Raw genomic sequence first — 7119 nt, forward strand, 5'->3', positions numbered from 1 at the left:
GTTAGTGGACATGCCACCGAACAAGAAGGCTGTTGGCTGCAAGTGGGTATTTCGGATCAAGCGCGATCCAAGTGGAAATATTGTCAAGTTCAAGGCACGATTAGTTGCAAAAGGATTTACGCAGCGGCCTGGGATCGACTTAGTCGAGACTTTTGCGCCAGTGGCTCGGAAAGAATCAATCAATACGGTGTTAGCTATTGCAGCTGCTGAAGACTTGGAGGCAGAAAACGTTGATGTTGATACCGCATTCTTGTATGGAGAAATTATTGAGGAGATCTACATGGACCAACCCGACGATTTTGAAGATCAACAAAATCCGATGAAGAAGTGTTTGCTACAGAAAGCGCTGTATGGAACCAAGCAAGCGGCGCGGCAGTGGAACAGCAAACTAAATCAGCATCTGGAAACCCAAGGATTCAAAAGCACTTCAGCAGATCCGTGTGTGTTTATTCGAGTGTCAAGCGGCGAATACAGCATCATTGTAATCTACGTGGACGACATAATGCTGTTCGGCAAGACTAAGGATCACATAACGAACATCAAGAGTGCGCTTAAGCAAGAGTTCAGCATCAAAGAGCTTGGGGATCTCAAGTACTGCTTAGGAATCGAGATTCACCGCAAGCGCGATGAACATTTGATCAAGATGAACCAGAAGGCATACATCAGGCGACTCTCGGAAAAGCATGGAATTGAGAATTGCAAGACGTGCACACACCAGCGGACAACAACTTGAAACTGGTGAAGATGCCTGAAGAGGAAGCGTTTGTACCGAGATTTCTGTATCGCGAACTGGTGGGTGCATTAATGTACATAGCAACTTGTACACGACCAGACATCGCGCATGCGGTCGGCGAAGTTGCCAAGTTCTGTGAGCGCTACGGGAAGTCACACTGGTAGTAGCAGCCAAGCGAATTCTCAAGTACTTGAAGACGACTAAAGATATCAGCATTGTGTTTAGCGGCGTTAAAAAGGGAGAGCTTATTGAATTCGCGGACGCAAACTGGGCGGGCGACTTAGATACGCGGCGTTCAACGACAGGATACGTGTTCTTCCTGAACGGCGGTACGATCTCATGGAATTTCAAGCGACAACCAACCGTTGCGACATCAAGCACGGAAGCAGAGTACATGAGTCTATACAGCGCAACTCAAGAGGCAGTCTGGCTTCGAAAATCTGATAAAGAACTTGGAGTACAAGACTGATACGGCGACGACGATCTTTCAAGACAATCAAGGATGTATTGCGCTTGCCAAGAATCCTGTCTACCATTCGCGCACGAAGCACATCGACATCAAGTTTCATTTCTTGCGTGAGAAGGTGGCGAGTGAGGTAATTGCAGTGGAGTACAAGCCAACTGAAGAAATGATCGCGGACGGGTTAACCAAGGCTCTTCCAAGAGACAAGCACACCAAGTTTATCATGGGACTCGGCATGGCAGCATAAGGGCATCACTTCGAGTGCACATCAAGAAAGAGTGTTGAAGATTGATGTGTTCATCGAAAGTGTTGCGCTTTATGCATATGCGTGTATAAGGGATCGTATGACAAGAATTATACGGAGAATTTGAGTGTGGAAAATATCGTGTGTTGCGGCTCAGTCGGGTAAGGCATGGCGGTGCGTCCCACTGGTCACCGGTTCGATACCCGGTAACGACAAAAAGTAAAACCTTCGGGAACTGGTGTTTGGGGTTCACCAGCACTGTCCCGCCAGACAGTGACGTCCCCCATTTTATGGTAGTCCACATAATCTGGGAAAGGGGGCGCAGCGAACGATAGGAAAGAATTAACGGTAGGATAAAGCTAACGGTAGGATAAAGCTAACGGTAGGATAAAGTTAGCGGTAAGATTGAGATAAACTCAAAATATAACTTTCTTTCCGGTTTGCAATCTCGACCGTAAGCCCATCTTCAAGCTCATAGCTTTAACGTAAATCAACACTAATCCCCTTAAAAATGATACAGAATGGTGCTGGCCTAGCACCTAACACATTGCTTTTCGAGCAATTAAGCATAGTCTTATCCATAACCCGATCCTGGCACTGCCAAATCCAAATTGGCCTTTCAGTGTCGTCTGTGACGCATCGAATTTTGCCTTTGGCAGTGCTCGGTTACAAAAAGATGTTTGTGGGCGTGACCGTGTTATTGCGTTCGAGTCTAGACAGCTTAAAGCTGCGGAAAAGAATGACCCAGTTGATGACAAAGAGTTACTTGCCATGAAGTATGGTCTCGTTAAATTCAGAGTTCATCAGCTCGGCTCCAAGCCGTTTGCGACATATACAGATCACGAGTCATTACGTACGGCGACTAAGTCGCGTCATCTCTCACAAAAAAAATGGTCCGATGGCTGACCTTTTTCGCGGAATACAACTTCGAGGTGAAGTATAAGCCCGGCAAGCAGAATGCTTTGGCCGATGCGTTATCACGCAGGCCGGATTATGAGCTCTCTCATTTAACGACAATAATGGCGCCTATTCCTGAATTAATCCGTTTGGTTTACGCCAAGGATGAAGAGTCTGTAGCTCTGCTACGAGCTCGAAAGAACTCGGATTCAGGTATTATATTGCCGGCACGTTTGGGTGCAAGGTTACATCGATGTTCTATTGATAACGACCTATTCATTATTGCACAGACACCGCGGACCCTCCGCGTGTCGTTGTTCCTCATGATGAGGGTTTGAAGTACTGAATCCTCTATGAGGCACATGATACTGTCCCCTTGGTGGTCATCTCGGTAGAGAAAAGATCTACGGCTCTGTAAGCCAGATTTATTAGTGTCCCAAATTTCATAAATGTGTCAGCACATATGTTCGCACATGCGAAACTTACCAACGGGTTAAACCCTCGGCGCATGCTGCTGCGTCACTGGCGAGCCTCTCTGTCCCCATATGTTGCTGGGAGTCCATTAGTGTGGATTTTGTTTTCGGTCTACCAAAATATTCAGCCGGTAACTCCGGCATAGTAGTCTTTGTTGACCGATTGAGCAAAATGGCTCACTTAGCGGCCGTGCCGGATTCCATTGATGGTGAAGGTACAGCTAAGCTGTTTATCGATCGCGTGTTTCGACAACACGGTTTGCCAGTGGCAATTGTCTCTGATCGGGATCCCTTTTTCACGGGTAAATTCGGATAATTAATTTTCCAAGTGCTTGGCACCTGATTGGATATGTCCACCGCGGACCATCCGCAAACCGATGAGCAAACTGAAGGTGTTAATCGCGTCATTGAAGACGTTTTACGCAGTGTGTGTGCTCAGACACCAAAGCGCTGGAGCTCAATGCTTCCAGTGGTGGAGTTTGCGTTAAATAAAGCTGTCTATGCCTCTACAGGCTACACTCCGTTCTATGTCAACGGTTTTACCGACCCACGCGTTCCATTAACGATACGACTGCGTGACCCAGGGCTTGGTGGGGGAGAATTAGCCGATAGGCTTGCTGATATCAGCCCTGTTACCGATCGGAAAGAAGTAAGTGAGTTTCTTGCGACGCGATTTAGTGTCTTAAGACATGTAAGGGATACGATGGCTGATAGCCAAGACACACAAAAAGAACAAGCAGATGCAAAAGGCAGAAGCTGTATTAATTCTTATTTGGTTGGAGAGAGGGTTTTAATTAACGCTAAAAATTTACCTACCAACTTGGTCCGCGGTCTTCAAGACCAAATTGCGCCCGAGCTTTATTGGACATTTACAAACGTGGCCAAGAAGGGCCTAGCTTACACACTAAATTTCCTAGCAAGCTGCGTACACACCCAGTGTTCTACGTTGGCTCGCTTCCCACGTGGACTTGAAGGCACTTGTGCCGAGACAGGTGGTCGTGCCGCAGATTGCTGCATTCTCACCGAGATGTCCAGCTGGTTCTCTAAACAACGTTGCTGATGCTCCAGCATCGAAAGACGGTTCTGAATTACCTCAAAAGAGCTCTTAGCCCGGTCAAGGCCCTCACGAAGAAGTCGCACCTCGTGCCTCAGAGCATCAAATGCTTCCGCCGAAATTTCGGCCCCCTCCTGCGCTGCTTGATTCGCTGGGAAACCTTTAGTTTCATGTGGATAAACTTTTAAAGCGACGTCGTCGTAAGGGTCAATACCAGTACCTGGTGAAGTGGCTAGGGTACCCCTTTTCTGAAACCCTTGGGAGTTCGAGGCACCTCTTCGGCAAGATTCACCGTGCGCCATTGACGTTTTTGAGCGCCAAGCTCAAAGTCAACTCGCGTCAAACGACGCTTCCCACCACTAGACGTGGAATAGGTTGGATCTGTAGCCTCAGTGCGGCTTCGATTTATGGTTGTACGGTCAACTGAAGCACTGAATTATCGGCTAGGCTTTTATTCGTTTTGTGGCATCAATGCCGAACGCAACTGGCCTTTGGCCTTAAGCTTAGCGAAATCGAAGTGAAGCTTCCGTTCCAAACGAACATCAGCCCTATCCTTGAATGTTTAGTTGAATTGGTTATAGGCAGACTCTCTGGTATTCCAAATATTACGAAGGCAGCGGGACCGGTGGACCCAGTTCTCAAATGAGACTTCGTTTCACTCCTTGTTGCGTTTGGAAACAAAACGATCGGAATTCCCCTCATAAGGGTCACCGAAGCCCCACGGGCTTGATCACGAAAATGCGTCAGATACTGACTTCGCGTCATTACCTTTGACGTAAGGTATTGCTCACGAAGAGCGTCGCGAGCAGCGATCTCTTCCGGCATCCTCGCCGGGTCACCGGAGATCCAGATGCCCAAGCTGTGACCCGCTATCTCTTTGAGACGCTCCCCCGCACTAAGCTGAGTGAATTTGTATTCACTATGAGCTTCAGCTTTCGCTATCTCGGCGGCTCGACGACGAGCTCTTTCCTCTATGAGGGTTATCTTTTCTTGCTCTATATTGAGCGGATTCGTAATGATGTTAAACTCAGGGTCCCGTGTGCTAAATTGGCAGCGTCACGAGGGTAAATTTTTGCCGTAGACATGATACCTTCACGGGTCATCGCCATTTCGGCGAAGCAATGTCCCTTCTTTGCACCGAGCGCAGAGAGGGGCCCTCCACTACTAAGACTCGGGCTGCGCACAGATGACAGTGACGTTCGAGGATGGCGCAGTCCGTTTATATAGAACGGCGTCTCACCTATACTGGCGTGGGCACTGTTATTGATAGGGAACTCCACGATGGGCAATTGTTTGCTCGCTACGTGCGCAATACATCCGCCACGACCCGATTGGCACGTTCTTTTCGCCATCGTTCTGAAGATGATCGGTTGTCGACATGTGGAACTTGCTACTTAGCAGCTCAAAAACATAATGCTAAAAACTTGACATAAAAGGTGGAATTCTGGTCTGATACTATGGACTCGGGCACCCCTGTAGTCGACACACGTGATCCAGGAACAAGAGGGTTGCCTCTTTGCCTGAGATCGTTGTGCTACATGGTAATAAACGCACCATTTTGCTCAATCTGTTTACAAAGACGACGAGCCCGTCCGACCCTGTTGGTCGGGTAGCATGCCAAACACGAAGCCCAGCATGATCGACTTCCAGCAATCCGTTGGAATCGGTAGCGGCTTCAATGGCGCACTGCTGGACGGTGCAGGCGATATGTGCTGACACTGTTGCAGGCGCGAATATAAGGTGTGATCACCGAAATTCCTCTGACACTCGTAAGAATGTATTTTCACGGCCCAGATGCCACTCGATGGTGCACCATGGAGCTTGTGAAGTATCTTCAGCTTGAGATATGTACATAGATTCTCAAGAGATCACGATGTGACAGCTGCTGCCATCAAAGGCCATCGCTATAGCTAAACTGACGCAGCTTAGCCTTCAGTGCGACGGAAGGGAGACCTTTCGTCCACCGAAGTGATCCAACAGCAGGCGACAAAGTTCGTCCTTACTGTAGCTTTCCTATACTTCGGAGGCCAAAGAGCTCGTCAAGTGGTAGACCTTCATGGATGCCGACACAACTTGTGCCTTAGCACAAGACATATTTTCCTGGTGTCTTGCCGCGAAGTCTGGTCTGCGATTGACGCGTGAGCCTAAACATTCGACTTACCCGGCTTGTATTTAACTTGAGATTGAATTCAGAAGAGAATTTTAGCCATCTTGCCATTCAAGGCAAGCGGTATGGTGAGTTTATTGCGGTCGACAGTGGTGCGTGATCCGTATAAACAACAAATGGTTAGGTGCCCAACAGGTACACTCAAAATTAAACAAAAGTAGTTTATTGAAAGTAGCTTCTTGCCATGCACAGGGTAATTTTTTTACGCGGCTTCATAAGCCGGGACTGATAAGATATGACACGGTCAGCACCGTTGTCATCCTTCTGCATGAGCGCGCTGCCGATTGCAAAATTACTTGCATCGCAGACGACACTTAAAAGCTTATCCGTGTCTAGCAATGCCAAAACCGGTGCCTCTACAAGAGATTGCTTTACTGATGTGAGCGCATCTTCTCGTCCATTTGACCAAACCCATTCTTATTACCTTTTATGGAGGTCAGACAAGGGCTTAGTTCGCTCCGCATAACCAGCCCCGCCAAGTACACCAATACCAATACCAGCAGGTATTGGTATTGGTGTAAAAGCTGCCAGGACCAACTGTTACGCATAGGTAATCAATATATAATTCTTCATATCCTTATGCAGTAATTAGCGAGCCCTATGAATAGGCGCAAATTTTTCGCTTATCGTGGGATTGGCCATTCCTTTACCGACTTTACCTTGTCTAGGTCTGCTCGTACCGCGTGTGTCCCTACGATGCAGCCCATCACAGGTATCTCGGAGAACCCTATGACGCACTTTTGCAAGCTGACGTACAATTGGGCGTCCTCTCAGCTCGTGTCGTCTTGGAGGACGATACGATGACGAACTAGTTTGAGCCTGTCTCAAGCTAAAGTCCTCCTGTTCCGCAACGGATATTGCTTCTTCAAGCGTATCCGGAACGGGTGGGTTTTTACGGGACCATCCGTAAGACCTTGCATGAACACCGTAATCAACGTGTGTTCATGAACTGGGTTATTTGTAATACAACTCGCTAAGAGTCGTATGTGCTGGGCATATGCGTGAACATCACGCTTGCCTTGCTTGAGTTTCAGAAGCTCTGAACGAGCTCTGAACTCAGCCCTTGGTGGTTCAAACGTCTGTTTGAG

This window comes from Bremia lactucae (genome assembly GCF_004359215.1).
Source record: "Bremia lactucae strain SF5 chromosome Unknown BlacSF5_NotPlaced_182_SHOA01000115.1_669280bp, whole genome shotgun sequence".
Lineage (NCBI taxonomy): Eukaryota > Oomycota > Peronosporomycetes > Peronosporales > Peronosporaceae > Bremia > Bremia lactucae.